The following is a 19697-nucleotide window of genomic DNA, read 5'->3' as shown; positions in this document are numbered from 1 at the left end:
GCTTCGCCTATCTTGTGATCTCCTCCAACAGAAGATCCAATTCTTGTCACTCTTCCTGAATCACAAAGAAGTCTTTGGTCATGTTTTCTTCAACCAAATGTTATAGTAAATCCATATTCATTCATTATACATAAGGTACTTTCCATGCATGTTCATTTTCTCATCATAACATACACATACATATCTAGTATATTTTCAAGGTTGGTATATCAACATGCAAGTCCACATGACTTAGTTTTCATCAATGAAGTTTCGGTGTCTTTGACTCAATTTTTGCGTCGATGAAATTTCAGTGTCAATGACTCAAATTTTACGTCAACGTAAATCAGTGTCCTATGACTTAGTTTTTGCATCAATGAAATTATGTGTCCTACGACTCTTTCGTGTCAACAAAAATCAGTGTCGTATGACTAAGTTTTTGCATCAACGAAATTCAGTGTCTTATGACTTAGTTTTGCGTCAACATAAATCAGTGTCTTATGACTCAGTTTTGCGTCAACATAAATCAGTGTCCTATGACTCATAACTGGAGTCTCATAACTCCAAATAAAGTAAACTTTGTGTTAATTGAAATATAACACATTTATCCACAATATCATGAAGGATCATGCATCATAATCGACAATATTAAATCCCAAACCGAACTAGAAGTTAGACAACAAATTTGTCCAGTAGGTTCCAGCCTAACCTCCTCTCAATATTTTGCTCATATATGGAGTTCTATAACTCCAAATAAAGCGAAATTTATGTTAATTGAAAGTTAAGACATTTATCTATAACTCATGATGGAAAATACATCATAATCTGTAAATATCAAATCCCAAACTGAATTAGAAGTTAGACAGCAAACCTGTCCAGTAGGTTCCAGCCTGACCTCCTCTTAGTATTTTTCTCATATATGGCAATTTATAACTCTAATTGAGGCGTGAATAGTGCAAAATGTTAGCTAACACATTTATCTACAACTTTCATGTAAAAAGTTATAACAATTTCAATTATCTTCTATGCCTAACATTTGTTGTGATTCTAATCCTCAAAACTATCTAGACTTGAACTCATGTGCGTAGTAAACAATTTATCATCTCTCAAGAACTTTTAACGTCTTATGACTCCACTACATATAAAATTTAATAGGGACCAGCAACTCAATTATATTCCTCATCAAGACATCAATTTCTTTTTAGATTTTCATGGTGGTAATATTTCATACAACTTCAAGAATCAACACAATTATTTATATGCAATAAGAAATTGGAAAGAGATGCTCAAAATAATTCTATTTACTACACCATCCATCAATTCACATAATGGAGTATAAGACATTCACATAATAGCATAAAATAAGATTGAAAGACTCCCCTAAAATTTCTTCTCCTCTAGGCCAAAACATGTAGCTCATAATTTCCCCCAATTTCATCATGCAAATCAACACATTAACTCATCATATTTATATGTTGATATGAAATCAATACACATCAATCTCTTAAGCTAACACTAGCATAATTTCTATACTTGCATATTTGTAATGAAAGTAACATACTAACATGTTTAGGTTTTTGTTTCAGCCCTTGATTTAACCTTTGGATAACTATGTAAAGTCATAATTAACAAGGATTAGTATCAAATTTCTATTCTCTTTCTTTCTCCTTTCATGGGCGTCCCTAAAAAGGGTTTGTTCCCCTAATTTCTATCACTTTATTTTGTCATAGAATCTGAAAATGTTTAACCTTTTATCTCAACCTTCTAATTTCATCACTTAGTCTTTCAAAATCATGAAGTTCTAGGAACCCTAGATTATTTCTTTTGGGGTTTTCTCCCTTTGGATTCAAATTGAACCAAATTAACAATAGAAGACCAAGGATTTATCCTTACCCCATGATTTTATCCAAAGATTAACGGTGTTTTCTTAATGGTTTTCTTTTTCTCCTTTTTCATTTTTCTTCTCCTTTTTATCACTGTTTCAGTCGGCCCTTGTGCCCTCCAAACCTCAAGATTTTATGGCTCTACACTTCCTAATTACTCTCCTCTCATGTAGGTGTTTAGGGTATATACATGCAAGGTGTTTATGGGTGAGAAATGCGTGTAAGAAGAGGGAGGCCAATCCTTTCTCTTTCTCTTGATGTTCTGGCCGAATGTGAGGGAGAAGAAAGGTCATGAATTCTTTTTCTCAATGTATTTATACTCCTTAATAAATACCCTAGGTCTTCCTGTTTGGCAAATGTCCAAATTTGTTCCTAATATTGATTTTCTCCTTTTTGTGTGCTTTAGTCCTTCATTTCACAATTTGTTTAACATCTCTCCCTCATCCTTTCCTTCACACATTTTAATCCTTAAACATTCGTTAGTTTTCATACCCATATTTTCATAAAATATTTGACTTCATAATTTATTTACTTATTTTGAATTCACCTTATAAGTTTAAAACATTTTCATTTTTTAATAAATTTCAACATGGGGTTTACATTCTCCCTTCCTAATAAGAAATTTTGTCCTCGAAATTTGGATATCATACATGGGTTTAAGAAATAATTGGGATCTTTTTGCTTCATCTCAGATTTTTTTTCCCATGTTTCTTCCTCAAATTACAAGTTTCGCTATAAAACTCTAATGATGAGAATTTTCTTATTGCGGAGCTTCTTTTCTCCCCAGTTCAGTATCCTTATTGGTTTCACCTCAAGTGTTATGTCTTCTTTAACTTTTACTGGAACTTGAGGTAATACTCGTGAAGGGTCTATATCTACTTTTTGCAGCAAAGAAACATGAAATACGTTGTGAAACTTGGCCAATTATGAGGGAAAGTTTATTTTATATGCTACGGGCCTGATACGTCTTAGGATATCAAATGGTTCGATGTACCTCAGAGCTAACTTCCCCTTCATCCCAAATCTTAACATATGCTTCCATGGAGCTACCTTCAGAAACACTTTATCCCTAGGACTAAACTCGAGGGGTCTCATTCGAATATCCACATATTTGTTTTGTCTATCTTGAGCTGCCTTTATTCGATCTTTAATGACCCTCACTTTTTCAGTGATAACCTATACCAATTCTGCTCCATACAACCTTTTGTCCCCTACTTCTTCCCAACACAAGGGTGTCTTACATTTTTAACCATAAAAGGCTTCAGAGGGAGTCATCCTAATTTTTGCATGATGATTGTTGTTATATGTAAATTCTACCAGTGATAGATGTTCCTCCTAGTTTCCACCAAATTCCAAAGCACATGCCTTTAGTAAATCCTCTAGGATTTGGATAATTCTATCAGATTGGTCGTCAGTCTGAGGATGGAAGACCATGCTGATGTTCAAATTTGCTCCCATAGCACGTTGTATATTTGGCCAAAGGCGTGAGGTAAACCTTGGATCTTGATCTGAAATGATTGATATAGGAACTCCATGTAGCCTAACAATTTCATTCACATAAATCTTGGCTAACTTATCAATTGGGTCTATCATTTTCACTGGTAGGAAAAGGAAGAACTTAGTTAACTTGTCTATAATGACCCAAATTGCATCATTTCCCTTCTTCCCCTTAGGTAGTCTCGACACAAAGTCCATTATGATCATCTCCCACTTCCACTCAGGGATTGGTAATGGCTGCAATAGCCTTAGTGGCTTTCGGTGCTCCACTTTTACTTATTGGTAGATATATACCACATTTCACCACAAAATCAGCCACTTCTTTTCTTATATTTGGCCACTAATAGTATTGTTTCGAATCCTAGTACATCTTAGTACTACCTGGATGCACTATGAGTTTTGACTCGTGAGCGTCTTATAGTAAGTTTTGTTTAAGGACTTTGTTGTCAAACGCATACATGCGTCGCCCCAGCATCACAATTCCATTATCCCCTATTCGAAAAAGAGTTTCACTCCCGATTCTAGTTTACTTCTTACTTTTGACACTTCATCATTAATTTGTTGTGCCTTTAATATTTGCTCTCGATACCCTGACTTCACCTTTAGTTAAGCCATCAAGGATCCTTCCGGACTCACATTTAATATTGCCCCCAATCTCTTTAGCTCAATCAAGGTTTTCTCATCCCATCCCAGATTGTTGGTTCATCCATAACTGCCTTGCTTTTACGGTTGAGGGCATCAGCGACTACATTCGCTTTTCCCGGATGGTATTTTATAATATAGTCGTAGTCTTTTATTAATTCTACCAGTAAACCTCAGGAAAATAAAGATTGCGTAAATTACAAACTAACTAAATGGGAAATTAAAGTGAAGAAATTCATGAATAGGAATTCAGAAATTTTGGATATAAATTTCCAGGCGAAATAATTCGAGACATTATAAATTAACCCAGAAATGTTGAGGGTTGGATTAAATTGAAGAAAATAAACTAAACTAAAAGTTATGGGGTGGAATTATAAGAAATGAAAAGAGGTATAACTTAAATATAAGAATAAAAAGATGTGGGGGGGGATAATACACTTAAAGGAAATGGGGCCTAAGTGCAAATAAGAGAAATTATTGAGTATAAATACTCCTCTCATCACCAAAAATCTGTAGCAACCATGAGAAAAGAAAAGAGGGAGTTTTGTATCCATTCTTGCAAAAATCAAGAGAGAAACACCAAAAATTCAAGAACCCATCCAAGATGAAATAAACACTTGTGGGCAAGGGATTAACAAGAAAATTGAACAATAAGAGAAGAAGGAGGGTCGGCTGTAATTAGAAAATAAAAGAGAGAGCTGAAAATCTTCAACTGGTTGAAGATCAAAAACTTAATTTTTACCGGGTGAGGTGTTTTAAACATGATCTTATAATTCATTTCAAATTCGATAATGAATTGATGCCTTGATGTTAAATTATAGATTAGGGTTCTTATACTTGAATTGGGGAAAAGTATTAGTTGTTAAAATTAAGTAAATAGTTTCGTCTCCTAACTTTCATAGAGATTTTAGGTAGGAGGATGAAGGAATTAGGATTAGATTCCTTCATAGAAATTGTAGTTTTGGATGTTGACTAACAAAGGAAATTGGTCTTGCTCCATTTGGAGCTATGAAACTCTAGTTAGGGGTCACCAACCTAGACTGGGTCATGACAGACCCTGTAGGGCAGTAGGCCTAATTCGTTGATGAGCAAGTTTGACTATCTTAAGGGAAGAACTGGGTTCTCCTTCCTTCAAGAGACTTGTAGCCATGTGTCTTAACATTCCAACGTGACCAACCTTGCTTGAAACGGAGTCCTAGAACTCTGGATATAGTTAACAATCTGAGAAGAGGTCAAAATGCAACCTCTGAAGACAGTAACAGTCCAATGTCTAAACAGTAACAATTTAAGACAGTAACAGTCCAATGTCTAAATAGTAACAATTTAAGACAGTAACAGTTAGACAATAACAGTCCAAGGTCTAGACAGTAACTGTTTGAGATTTAAACAATAACAGTTCAAATATAAAGAAAGGAATGATAACTATGGTTGGACAAAGAATGATAACATTAATAGGTGTAATGAGAAAAACATAAAATATAAAGAAAGAAATGATTGAAAGAAAGACCTATTAGATGTTGATATGATTATTATAAAACATATCCTTGAATAAAGAAAATTTATGAGATAAGCTTGTGATTGCAGGAGGGACCACAAGCGTGGTGCATCAGTAGCAACAGGGGAGCACGAGTAGAGCTTCTACTACAGGTAGGTGATCCTCACTTAAGCTTTTTAGTTAAATTCAAGAATTTAATATGTTAATAATGTGAGATGTGAATTTGTAAACGTTGGATATTATGCGAAATGATGGAAGTTGGTGTAATGATGTTGTTATTTCGAATAATATCTCGAATGTATGTCTGTTCAAAGTGAACTACCCTTGTGTGCATTGCCAAGTGATGGGAGTACCATTGACAAGGAAAATATGATAAGTGTAATATGTGTTTTGACTAGCATACATTTAGTGTATAGTAGGATCCCAGGTAAGGGGATCACCATACATTTGGTGTATGTTAGGATCCCGGGTAAGGGAATCATTGTGTTTTGATTAGCATACATTTAGTGCATGTTAGGATCCCAGTGTAAGGGGATCACTGTAATTTTTTACTAACATACATTTAATATATGTTAGGATCCCGGGTAAGGGGATCTCCATATGTTCTTCTTTTGTTTTGAAGGTTGGGAAAAAAATTGAATTTGGGGAATAACCCAAAAATGGGTTATGACAGTTGCTCCTCTCTTTACAATGCTTACGGAGCAAAAACTTGCGTAGTAAGTTTTGTAAAGATAAACAAAACTAAACTTCCAAAATTGATCTTCTCAAAGCTTGGTTGATCTGAAACTCTTTCTTTATAGCAATCCTCTTCAACCGGAAACTATCAAAATCATGCACTACTTGGTTATCTTGAGATCCCGATCAGGCGATCTTCTAAATTTTGTCTTTGGTTGGGTTAACCTGAAATCACATCTAACGATTCCCTTTAACCAGAACCTAAAATTGTTCTTCTTGATGGTGGGGTTTGAACTTTCTTGTCTTTTTCTTTTTGAGAATTTCGCAATGGTAGGGTTTCTCTCATTTTTCTTCCAATGTTAAGATAATGTTGGTGGCTTGGTCAACCTGAGATCCCATCTGGTGATTTCCTTTAACCAAAACCAAAAGTCTCTGTGTGTAGCTTGGTCAACCTAAAATTCCATATGACGACCCCTTTTAACCAATGCTAAAATATGTGTGTTGGTTGGGTTAACCTGAGATCCCTTCTGGTAATCTCCTTTAACCAGAACCAAGGAAATTGTGTGTGTGGTCTCATTGTAATGGGTGACCTACCCAAATGAAAAAAAAGAAAGAGTGGTCTTATTGTAATGAGTGACTTACCCAAATGGAAGAATGGTCTCATTGTAATGGGTGACCTACTCAGAAAAAATGATGCTCTCATTGTAATGGGTGACCTACCCAAGGGGAAAAAGGGAAGAGTAGTCGCATTATAATTGGTGACCTACCCAGGTGGAAAAATGGTCTCATTGTTATGGATGACCTACCTAGAAAAAATAATGGTCTCATTGTAATGGGTGACCTATCCAAGAAGAAAAAATGAAAAGTGGTCTCATTGTAATGATTGACCTACCTAGGTAAAAAAAACATGGAGAATGGTCTCATTATAATGGGTGACCTACCCATAAAAAATGATGGTCTTATTGTAATGGGTGACCTACCCAAGGAAAAAAAGGAAGAGTGGTCTCATTGTAATGAGTGACCTACCCAGGTAGAAGAATGATCTCATTGTAATGGGTGACCTACCCAGAAAAAAGAATGATCTCATTGTAAAGGGTGACCTACCAAGAGGAAAAAAGGAAAAGTGGTCTCATTGTAATGGTTAACCTACCCAAGTAAAAAAAACATGGAGAATGGTCTCATTGTAATGAGTGATCTACCCATAAAAAAATGATGGTCTCATTGTAATGGGTGACGTACCCAAGGAAAAAAAGAAAGAGTGGTCTCATTGTAATGAGTGACCTACCCAGGTGGAAGAATGGTCTCATTGTAATATGTGACCTACCTAGGTAAAAAAAACTCGGGGAATGGTCTCATTGTAATGAGTGACCTACTCAAAAAACAAATGAGGGTCTCATTGTAATGGGTGACCCACCCAGAAAAAATAATGGTCTCATTGTAATGGGTGACCTATCCAAGTGGAAAAAAGGAAGAGTGTTGAAGAGACAATAAGATAGGGCTCAAAGACGCACTCGAAAGTAGGTAGGGTTAGGAAACACACTACCTAAAAGATGAGGCTTAAAGGTGCACTTAAAATGAGGTGAGGGCTCAAAAGCGCATTCCAAAGGAAGTGAGGGCTCAAAGGCACACTCGAAAAGAGGTAAGGTTAGAAAACACAATACCCGAGAAGTGATGGTGAAACACCGATCTTTCAATGATGAAAACAATGAGTTATGATCCATATACATGTATGCTTACCTGAGAAATATAGGTCCCCCTTTTTCTTCACGGAGTCTTCCCTTTTCTCAAAAGTTTGAGTCTTGGTAGTAAACTTCGATGGCCATTTCGCTCTTGCTTACTCGAGTCATATCTTGTGATCTTAACCTCTAAGAAGGGCTTCATATCATCATACTTCTGTGTCCTCCAACCTTTATCTCAAGAGTCACCAGCTCTGCCCTACATTTCATTTTCTTAGAAAGAGAATCATGGAGCCAGCTCTACCATGTGTTTTTGGATTGCCCCCCAACTTGATCATGCCCCAAAGTGTTCAATTTGGGTTTTCTTTGGTTATTTATAAGAAGTTGTTTTCATGCAGAATTTTTGGAATTTCAAAGCTATTCTAGACACAGAAATCATTTCGACATCGGTTTAAAGCAAACTCGTTCTGAAGAAATTCAAGTGATTCCTACAGACATGATTTCAGAAGTGATGAAAACCTTTTTGTTTTGCTTTTGGTGAAAATATGCAGTGATGTTTTGTTGGTCAAAATGGTTCAAGATTCAATCTGAGAGTTTCATAGAACCAGTCTTCAAAGCATTCATTTTATTTGTATGAATAATAGAGCTTGTTTCGCATGGGAAAGCATTGCCTACCGATCCAGATTGCTTGCCTTTGATAAAAAAAAAAAAAAGAGAGGCTTAATTAGGCACGTAATGTAGGCTTTGGTTCTGGGTTATGAAGAAAAAGGATACTTGCATGCTTAAAAGGTGTTTAAGGGATTTTCAAGACTAAGGATCACTAGTGCTTGTTTCCTGACCTTTTGTCATTTCAATTTATTTCCAAAATGGTTTATCGTGCCCCCCAGTGTTGAGCTTAGGCTCTTTCTCTTTGTTTTCTTCATTCTTCACTTGGTTGAGCATCATTGCGAGAAGCTCAAATCTTTCAGATCTTTTGGATTTTTTCTTCATGCCCCCCAGCTTTGTTTGGGCACCTTTGATCATTGAGAAAATGTTTTGATGCCCCCTAGTTTTATTTGGGCACTTTTAATCATCGATATCTCTTGTATTTGCACCCCAGTGTAGGGTGTGATCCTAGTCAAAGTTATTTCCAAAAATGTTATCAGGCTCAAAAAGAGACTGCAAAGGATATATTTTAGCCTCGGGAAAAGATTCTCAAAGATGGCCTTTCCTCATCTCAAACACATGCACTTAAGATCGGTAAGCCTTGCTTTCATGTGAGTATGCAAAATGGTTTCTCATTATTCATTCAATTAAAACTCAGCTTTTGGAGTCATTTCACGGTGTTTGGGTTTTTTCTTCAAGCTTTCTAGGTGTATGGTTGCCTTTTTATGGGATCACTTGAATTTCTAGAATTTGTTTGTTTAGACAAACACCAATATGATTTTTGTCTCATACCAAAAACTTTGAATTCCCAAAAATTATTTGTGAACATGTGAGATCACGTATAATTTTAGAAGGAAAGGGGAACACACTAATGGTTTCATGAGTAAAGGTTATGCTCAGTGTGTTATTTGCATGAAATAACAAGAAACAATGAAGACATATCATGAACACCATAAAACACATTATCTTATTAATAAAACAAGGCTTATGAACAAACAAAGTCTTGTGGCATGAGCAAGTTGTGGACAAGACTAAAAGAGGTTGAAATCAAAATAAAAAAAAGCTTTGCAGGCATGATCAAATAGATGTAGTTATTTTTGTACACAACAAGAACAAGCTCCATTCTCTAACTCTAGTAAAATTCCCCTTGGATCAGCCTTCCCACGATAGCTTTTGCAGAAATGCTAGATTGTGTTGAGGCTTTTAACCATGCTTACCCCTTAGTTCTTCAGGCTGAGTCGTTGTTGGGGTCTGATTGAAAGTGACAGGTTGGGTAGAAGGACCTTCACCAGAGGTATTTCTTAGTATTTGCTCAAGTAAGCTAAAGGTGAGCCATGCTTGTCTTTAGAGACTCCAACTCTTCTTAAAAATGGGCTTTATAGTGAGCACACTCTTCATCTTTCAGGTTTCTCGTTCAGATTCAGGTGTTGTAAACTCTTTGGGGACCTATACTTAAACCTGATGCATATGTGTATGGATGCAAATGTATGTACATATGCATTGGGTATGGATGGTGAGAACCCATGCAAGATGATTATTTAGGGAGCCTATACTTTAAAGAAAGGTTTTAGGCCATTACATAATGGTAGGCTTTCTATCTGGTCTCAAAATGGTCTCATATCTACCTAGTGATGGTCTTCGCAAATACAGTATAGAGGCGTTGCAAGAAACAGTTAAGGCACGTATGCCCGTCATTACCAAGCAGCCACTCAGATATGAGTTGGGTGTTTCACGCATCTAAACCCTGACCAATAGTCATAGGGAATATTGTTAGTCCCCATCTAACTTTGAAGCTTGTTTGTTTCTTAAAAATAAAAGTATAGGATGCATGAGGCAATTCTATACAATGTATGAACAAATATGTACATAATTTTAAGTGCATCAGAAAATAAGGAAATGCAATCCTAACAATAACATACAAATCAAACAATAAAACATGATAATCTGATAAAAACAAAGCATAGTCCACAAGGGTCCCCATCGGAGTTGCCATTTTGTCGCACGTGTGTGGCGTCGCGGCGATATTCCACTCCCATTATGTATATTTATCTAGCAAATATAGGGAGACAAGGGATTCTTGTCTTTTATCAGTGAAAAAATAGAATGGGAGTCGCCACCTAGTATTTTCATCACTAAGAACCCTAACTGGTCTCAGAGATCGGCTAATGGGACTGGTTGCGTAAAGGGAAGGTATTAACACCCTAAGCACACCCTACCTAAGATAGGCTGCATTGTTTAATTGTTTGATATATGCTAAGGTCTAACTGTTGGTATGTCTATGGTTTAAGAAAAGTCCTCCTCAGTAAGAAGATCCTTATCTTATCGGGTAAAAACCTAATTGTTCTAATATCTATAAAAGAACTACCCTTTTAATACCGGGAAGATGTTTTATGTATAAATTCGTAATCCTCAATACTAAAACAAAACAAAATAGTTTTTGGTTTTTTTTTTGAAATATTTGCATAGTTCTCATGGCTTTAATAAACTGGTTATTAAAGCCAAAATGCATGCTAGAACATGTTTTTGAATTTTTGTTTTTGTTGTATGAAAATATGCTATGATTGTTTTTTCTTTGAGAGACTTGGGCGTATGCATGAAAACAAGAATTTTTTTTGCAATATTTTAATGAAAATCGAGTATTTTAATATTAGATTTGTATTTTTAAAATATAAAAATACAAACCAATATCAATCAAAATGGATCGAAAAATACACGAGAAAATTATAATTTTTTTTGGAAAGACTTTTTTTTTTAAAATTGAATTAGGTCGGACCCGAAATGAAATTGGGCTGGACCAACCCAAATAAAATACAAACTACTTTATATTTGGTTGGACTCAGCCCAGCCACGTGGGCTAGGCTGATGATCCAACCCGTAGCAACCATGGACTGGTTACTGTGCTCATGCACAGTAACTAGTCAATTATAATTAGCCGGTTACTATCATGACGAGGTAATTATTTTCTTGCTTGCAGAAATGTGCACAGCGCACACTCTGCATGTAAGAAGATAAATCGAAAAGCATTTGATGCAACCATATTATTCAATAGTTTCACCCACATTTAACTAGTTTTTTGCCTATGTTTTATATATAAAATGCCTTGATATTCTTTGTTTTATGTTTTGAAGGCACTTTTGGATGAAAGATGCAAAAAGGAGTAAATTGGAGATAATTGGCAGATTTGACCTTCAGTCGATGTTTTGTGCAGAGCGTGAGCTCTAGAGGTTGAAATGAAGTGATTCCAGTGGAATTAAAAAGGTAACATCCATACCTTTCTGGACATCTAAGGCAAGAAAATAAAATAAGGAAGAGCATGGAAATCGCAGCCTTCAAAGTCAAATCTCGCAATCTGCCAGTGTTGACCTTTGGCCATTCCAACTTGAATATCTGGAGCTACAGAAGTCCAATGGATGCAAACTCAATTTTGTTGGATTCATGACTCAAAGTTATATAAACGCTCAAAATTTCAGCCAAAAACGATGTCATATGAGGGAGATATGATTTTTCAAAGATGACATCTGAATTCTGCCAGCAAACAGGTTTCGTGAAGAAACGAGTCCAAATGACATTCCGAAGCATTTAAACCGATATCCAAGTTTTTATTTCAGCAATTTAGCTCCTCTAAATCAAAGCTTGAAGATTTCATGCAAGGCTATTTCTCCTTTTTAGGAAAATAGTTATTGAAGTACTTAAATGTAAACAGTCTACTTAATGGAGGACTATTTTGTAAAATAGAGACCTAGGGTTTCCTAGGATATAAAAAGAATGAGAGAAGAGAAGGGGAGCAGCCAGCCAAGGAGAGAAAAACGCCCCCTTCCTCTAAGAAACCCTAAATTATGCATTCTTTCTTCTTTTTGATTAGTTGTTCAACAAACATGCAAGGCTAAACACTTTTTCTTGGTTGCAAGGACACGGAAACCTTCGGATTTCAAGAACTGTGAGATTTATTTTACCTTTTCTTTTCAGTTTATATGATGAATATGTTTGTTCTCCTATGCTTATTTTTCCTATGATTGTTTATTTTAATTGCTAGAGCGGACTCTAAGTTATTATTGTAGACAATCTATTGTTAAGTTTGATATCAAAACCGGAGTTGTGGTATATGAACTTGTGAAGCAACTGAGTTTAATAATTGTGGCGGATCTACATTATTAATCTTAGGGAGAACATTCAATCAAATCAAACATAGACTGCGGACAGTTATGTTTTCTTGATTAATCAACTTATCTAGTTCTTAAGGCTGCCATTGAATTAAATTACTAGTGCGGACACTGTGGTTGTTTGATGGTTAGGGCTAGTTATACGGCGGATCCGTTAACTAACCAATGTTAAGAAGAGATAAATATTCAGAATATAAATTGATGTTTCGTTTCCATGATCAGTTCTGATTTCTGTAGGTGGATGTGTGCTTGTGACCAAGGTTTGTTCTCTTGATAATTTTCTGATTTTATTAAATTTAGTTTGATAGTTTTCTGTTTTCTTTTGCTTTAGCCTAGATAACGTCCAACCCCCCCCCCCAAATTGCATATCATCTAGCATAAAAATCTGACTTGAATCTTCCTCGTGGGATCGACCCCTTGCTTGCTCTATACTATCTTGTGTGTTGTGTTTGAAGCTAGGGTAATTAATTTGTGCGACCGCGACATCGCAACAAATTTTGGCGCCGTTGCCGGGGAAGTAATTTTAGTTGATTCTTGTGCTATTATTTTTATTTGCTGTGATTGTTATTTCTTTTTCTGAAAAAAAAAAAAAAAACAGAATTTTTGTTTGCTGCGGTACTGTTCATTACGGCAGTGGTACTGTTCAAAACAGATTGTTTGGTGGAATTAGGTATCGGCCATTTGTTTCCTGAAGGGAAACGACGTTCTAAACAGGACTAGTGGTAAACCACTAGCCCCACCCTATCGAGGCCAAATTCTGCTGTTTTCTAGGGTTTTAGGCAGTTTTTGTTTTCTACCGTAGGATTTTCGTACAATTTGCATTGTTTTCGATCTCTTGTGTGGTTGGTTTATTTTGAATTTTCTTGATGATTTATGCCAGTAACCCATTCTACTAATCAAATTCAAGTGCATTTGGATCTCGAAATAGAAAAAACTTTACGCAGGTTACGAAAGGAAGCTCGCCTTAACACCATGGCTGTTGCACGACAACAAACACTCAAGGAGCTTGCTGCTCCTAACGTGGAAAATCAGCCATTGTGCATAAACATCGACAATAATGTAAACTTTGAGCTCAAATCTGGTTTTATACATTTGCTACCAACTTTCAATGGTCTTGCAGGAGAAGATCCTCATACTCATCTCAAGGAATTCCATATGGTTTGCGTTGGCATGAAACCGAATGGAGTTGATGAAGAACAGGTTAAGTTGAAAGCTTTCCCTTTCTCTTTAAAAGGGGCAGCAAAGGTATGGCTTTCTCCATTCTCCCAGGTTCAATTGGAACGTGGAATGGCATGAAGAAGATCTTCCTTGAGAAGTATTTCCCAGCATCTCGAGTTGCCAACATAAGGAAAGAAATATGTGGGATTCGACAATCTCATGGAGAGACACTTTCCGAGTATTGGGAAAGATTTGAGCAACTGTGCATTCAATGCCCTCATCATCAAATACCCGATCAGCTGCTCATTCAATATTTCTATGAAGGATTGATGCCTACTGACCGTAGTATCATTGATGCTGCAAGTGGAGGGGCATTGGTAGATAAGACACCCGAGGCTGCACGCCAATTGATCTCAAACATGGCAGCCAACTCGAAACAGTTTGGCACTCGTGGAGACTTTGCAAATAAACGAGTAAATGAGATAAGTATTTCTAACCTTGAGAATAAAGTTAATGATCTTACTTCTCTTGTGCGTTCTTTGGCTTGTGGCAATGTACAGCAGGTGAAAGTTTGTAGCATATGCTCCTTACAAGGACATGCTTCAGATATGTGCCCAACAATGCAAGAAGATTACATTGAACAAGCTAATGCAGTTGATGGAGCATTCAATGGACAACCTCAGCGTAAGTATGATCCTTTTTCCCACACGTACAATCCTGGATGGAGAGATCATCCCAACCTACGGTATGGGAACCAGCCTCAACAATGCAATCAAGGCCGACAATTCCATCCCCATGGATTTCAGCCCCAACAGAATTATCAAGCAAGACAACCCCCTTCATTCACAAACTCCAATGTTATGGGGTCGTCATCCAGTGATGATCTTCGTGAGATGATGAAAACTTTGGCTTCTAACACTGTGACCTTGCAACAAAATGTCATGTCTTTTCAACAGGAAACAAGGTCAAGTATTCACAACTTGGAGAAGCAAATGGGGCAAGTAGCTTCAAGTGTGGGGAAATTGGAAGCACAAATGAATGGAAAATTGCCCTCCCAAGCATTGAATCCAAAAGAGAATGTTAGTGCGATCATGCTGCGAAGTGGGAAAGAACTTGAAGAGAAAAGGTCGAAACAAATTGAGATGGAGGAAGAAGAAGAGATAGAAACTGAATTGAGTACAAAAAAGAAACATCCTTCTCCTTCACAAATTGAAACCACGACCAACACTCTAAAGGTAAGTCCTCAATCAATGACTTCCAGTTTTAAAACAATTCCACCCTTTCCTGTGAGTTCTTCTAGGTCAAAGAAAGAGGACAAAGAAAAAGAGATTTTAGAGGTTTTCAAGAAAGTAGAACTCAACATTCCTTTGCTTGATGCTATCAAGCAAATTCCCAAGTATGCAAAATTCTTGAAGGAGTTGTGTACTACTAAGAGAGCTTTCAAACTGAAAGGTCATGAAACGGTAAGTATGGGTGAAGTTGTATCTGCCGTTGTTCAAAAGAATCTGCCTTTGAAACAAAAAGACCCAGGTGCGTTTACTATCCCATGTGTTATTGGTAATGCTAGTTTTAAAAGAGCTTTATGCGATTTAGGTGCATCCATTAGTGTTATGCCCAAACATGTTTATGATTCTCTTAGTCTTGAGCCTTTGAATAAAACTAGCATTGTAATACAACTTGCGGATCGTAGTTTTGTTTACCCACTTGGTGTGATAGAAGATGTCCTAGTTAAGATTGATAGTTTGGTCATTCCATGCGACTTTTATATTCTTGATATGGAACATGATTCTTGTGATTCATCAAACAGCACTCCTATATTGTTTGGGAGACCATTCTTGAAAACTGCCAATACAAGGATAGATTGTGGTAAGGATACTTTGTCTATGGAAGTAGGAGATGAAAAGATTGAATTTAATTTTCATGATGCAATGAAATATCCTTATAGCAATGTTTATTCTATCACATGCTATGACCAAGTTGATAAGTGTGTGCAGCAAGTTTTTGATTTTGATTGTGAGGATGGATTAAGCGTAGCTTTGAGCTATGGCTATGATTTTACCGAGATAGAAGAGATGGAGAGGCACATATGTGTTCCCCAAAACGTGCACGAATCAGCATTGGCTTTGCAATCATTGCAAACTGTTCCCCATGGTAATGTCTTTGTTGATTTAGTACTCTCACATAAAAAGCTTTTGCCATCTATTTTACAGGCACCCGAGTTAGAATTGAAACCTTTGCCCGATAATTTGAAGTATGTATACATTGGCGACAACAATACACTTCCCGTTATTATAGCATCAGGTTTGACAAATACGCAAGAGGAAAAACTTGTGAAATTGTTATGTGATCACAAGACGGCCATTGGATGGACTTTAGCTGACATCAAGGGCATTAGTCCCTCAATGTGTATGCATCACATACTATTGGAGGACAATGTGAAACCAACAAGGGAAATGCAAAGGAGGTTGAACCCGCCTATGATGGAGGTAGTGAAAGCTGAAATTTTAAAACTGTTAGATGCAGGAGTCATTTATCCCATCACGGACAGTAAATGGGTTGCGCCAATCCATGTGGTGCCTAAAAAGACCGGAATCACGTTGGTGAAAAACAAAAATGATGAGCTCATTCCTACTCGCATCTCGAGTGGATGGAGAATGTGTGTTGATTACAGAAAGCTAAATCTTGCTACACGCAAAGATCATTTTCCATTACCATTCATGGATCAAATGCTTGAACGCCTAGCAGGTAAGTCTTTTTATTGCTTTCTTGATGGATATAGTGGATACAATCAGATTGTTATTAATCTTGAGGATCAAGAAAAGACTACATTTACATGTCCATTTGGTACATATGCATATAGGAGAATGCCCTTTGGTCTCTGTAATGCACCTGCAACTTTTCAAAGATGCATGATGAGTATTTTTTCTGACTATGTTGAAAGAATAATTGAGGTTTTCATGGATGATTTCACGGTGTATGGTGATTCTTTTGATAAATGTCTAGAAAATTTATCTTTGATCTTGAAAAGGTGCATTGAAACTAACCTTGTCTTAAACTATGAGAAGTGTTATTTTATGGTAGAACAAGGAATAGTTCTTGGGCATGTTGTGTCTTCACGTGGATTAGAGGTTGATAAAGCTAAAATAGACGTTATTTCATCATTGCCTTACCCCTCCTGCGTGAGGGAAATTCGTTCTTTTCTTGGCCATGCAGGTTTCTATCGACGCTTTATTAAAGATTTCTCAAAGATTACAGCACCCTTGTGCAAACTATTAGCCAAAGAAGTGGATTTTGTGTTTGATCAAGCATGTAAAGATGCCCATGATGAGCTTAAGAGGCGTGTCACATCTGCCCCTATCATCCAACCACCAAATTGGGATGAGCCTTTTGAGATAATGTGTGATGCAAGTGACTATGCGGTAGGGGCTGTCCTTGGGCAAAGAATTGGGAAGAATTTGCATGTTATCGCCTATGCTTCCCGCATGTTGGACGGTGCACAATGCAATTACCATACAACTGAGAAGGAACTTTTTGCAATGGTGTTTGCTCTTGAAAAATTTAGGTCATATCTACTTGGTACAAAAGTCATTGTTTTTACTGATCATGCAGCTTTAAGGTATCTTTTGAAGAAAAAGGAGTCCAAACCAAGATTGATTAGGTGGATCTTACTTTTACAAGAATTTGATCTTGAGATCAAAGACAAAAAAGGTGCCGAAAATCATGTGGCTGATCACTTGAGCCGACTAAGGACTGAGGATATACAAACCGAAACAATAAGAGAGACATTCCCCGATGAGCAGTTGTATGTGTTACATTCCTCTACAAGACCATGGTATGCTGATTTGGTGAACTATTTAGTCACCAAAGAATTCCCTCCAGGTTTGTCTACATCCCAAAAAGACAAGTTACGAGCTGATGCTAAATATTATTTTTGGGATACTCCTTATCTGTGGGAATTTTGTGTGGATCAAGTAGTTAGGAGATGTGTACCACACAAGATGAATTTCATTCCATTCTTACCTTTTGTCATTCTCATTCTTGTGGTGGGCATTTTGGAGCAAAAAGAACGGCCCACAAGGTACTTGAAAGTGGTTTTTATTGGCCTTCTATTTTTAAGGATGCATATCATTTTTGCAAATCATGTGAAAAATGCCAAAAAACAGGTAATATCACTCACAAGAATCAAATGCCTTTAACAAATATTCTTGTGAGTGAAATTTTTGATGTTTGGGGTATTGATTTTATGGGTCCATTTCCTTCTTCTTTTGGCAATCTTTATATCCTTCTTGTTGTTGATTATGTGTCCAAATGGATTGAGGCGAAAGCCACACGAACTAACGATGCTAAGGTTGTTTTAGATTTTGTCAGAACTCACATAGTTGACAGGTTTGGAATCCCTAAAGCTATCATTAGTGATCGTGGCACTCATTTTTGCAATCGTTCAATGGAAGCATTGTTACGCAAATATCATGTGACTCATCGAACTTCCACAGCATACCATCCTCAAACGAATGGCCAAGCTGAAATTTCAAATCGAGAAATCAAGTCCATTTTGGAGAAGACAGTGCAACCTAACCGGCGAGATTGGAGTCTACGACTTGGTGATGCACTTTGGGCTTATCGGACTGCTTACAAATCACCTATAGGAATGTCACCTTATAGGATGATTTATGGAAAAGCATGTCATCTACCGGTGGAGCTTGAACACAAAGCTTTTTGGGCCATTAAAAAATGTAACATGGATTATGATGCTGCTGGGATTGCAAGAAAGTTGCAATTGCAAGAGTTGGAAGAGATTCGAAATGATGCTTACGAGAATGCAAGGATTTATAAAGAAAAGACTAAGAGTCTCCATGACCGAATGATTACAAGAAAAGAGTTTAATGTTGGAGACAAAGTCCTTCTTTATCATTCGCGTTTGAAACTTTTTCCTGGAAAGTTACGCTCTCGTTGGATTGGACCATTTGTTGTTTCTAATGTTTTTTCTTATGGTGCAGTTGAAATTACAAGTTTAGAAACCAACAAAGTACTCAAGGTCAATGGGCATCGCTTGAAACCTTTCTATGAAGGTTGGACGACAGAACTCACCGCTTCTGCGGAGTTAGCTGAACCAATCTATGAAGAATAAGCATGCAACATGTCGAGCCAATGACATAAAACAAAAGCGCTTACTGGGAGGCAACCCAACACAAAAAAAAAAACAGATTTGCTTTCTTTTTCCCTTGTCTTTTATTTTTCGCATTTTACTTTATTTTTGTCATTCTCCAATATTCCTTTTCTTTTATTTTAACATTGAGGACAATGTTATGTTTTAAGTGTGGGGGTATTGGGAGAATGTTGGTTTTCTAATTTTGGTTTTCTTTGTTATTTTTCAAAATAAAAAAAAATTATGTTTGATCTTTTGAACTCCCATTGGTTTTTGAGAATATGAGTATTATGTATGAGAATTAGTTGAGATAGATGAAGATATAAATCGAATGAAGGAGTGTGCATGCAAGTTTTAAGGTTTAATTGGTTTAGGGATTGACTTTGAGAATATGCCATGTTGACTTTATAGTGTTATACCAATGCAAGCTTTTGAGCCTTCAACATTATATTCTTTGATTGTGCCTTCTTTCAATGATATGTATCTTTAGAACTTGCTTCATATCTTGTAGAGATTACATTCATATTACATACATACATGAAGATGATAAAGGCATTAGGAATTTTAACCATTTGAGCCAAAAAGCCAACCTAAAGCATATTATCCTTAGTAAACCCCTTTTGAGCTTGTTTATCTTTTCTTTGCTTTATCCATGTATAAGCCTTAACTTTATATATGTTTTCCTTTTCCCTTGGCCAAGGATTAGTAGAGCATATACTAGTGATATTTCATGGAATTATG

At 36.6% G+C, this 19697-nt stretch overlaps 1 pseudogene; it reads left to right on the top strand.

The window, feature by feature from the left end:
• Positions 1–19697, top strand: part of LOC133682451 (uncharacterized) — a 155080-nt pseudogene that overhangs the window by 45527 nt on the left and 89856 nt on the right.

This window comes from Populus nigra, chromosome 2 (genome assembly GCF_951802175.1).
Source record: "Populus nigra chromosome 2, ddPopNigr1.1, whole genome shotgun sequence".
NCBI lineage: Eukaryota > Viridiplantae > Streptophyta > Magnoliopsida > Malpighiales > Salicaceae > Populus > Populus nigra.
Note: the sequence above shows the minus strand (reverse complement) of the source record. Positions and strands in the feature narration are given on the sequence as shown.